The sequence below is a fragment of the Nanorana parkeri genome, unplaced genomic scaffold (genome assembly GCF_000935625.1).
Source record: "Nanorana parkeri isolate BGI_ZX_2015 unplaced genomic scaffold, ASM93562v1 scaffold5, whole genome shotgun sequence".
NCBI lineage: Eukaryota > Metazoa > Chordata > Amphibia > Anura > Dicroglossidae > Nanorana > Nanorana parkeri.
The window spans coordinates 939,448-939,797 of NW_017306273.1; positions in this window are offsets into that span (position 1 = coordinate 939,448).

A 350-nucleotide genomic window follows, 5' to 3' on the forward strand; every position below is an offset into this window, starting at 1 on the left:
TGGCTGACATAGCAGCCTGCAATGCAATCAGGCACCAGGTTATTGTTTGGATCATATTAAAATAGATTAAGAAAATGCTAAAGTGCTGTGTTATATTGTAAGTTGGATTATCTGTCAGCACCCCCTCCCCCTCCTCCCAAAAGAGCAGATACAACATCTGAAATGGCATATTAAGGCTTCAGCCTCGCCAATATATTAAAAACAAGAGCAGATGTTACATATGTCTATGCAAATCAGAATTGCATTGATAACCTGTGTAGATGATGCCGCCTGCACCTGGCTGAACTGTCCTGCAAAGACTTGGGAGTTGTGTTCCCAGGGCTCTGATTGGTGGGTGCACAGACCACAGG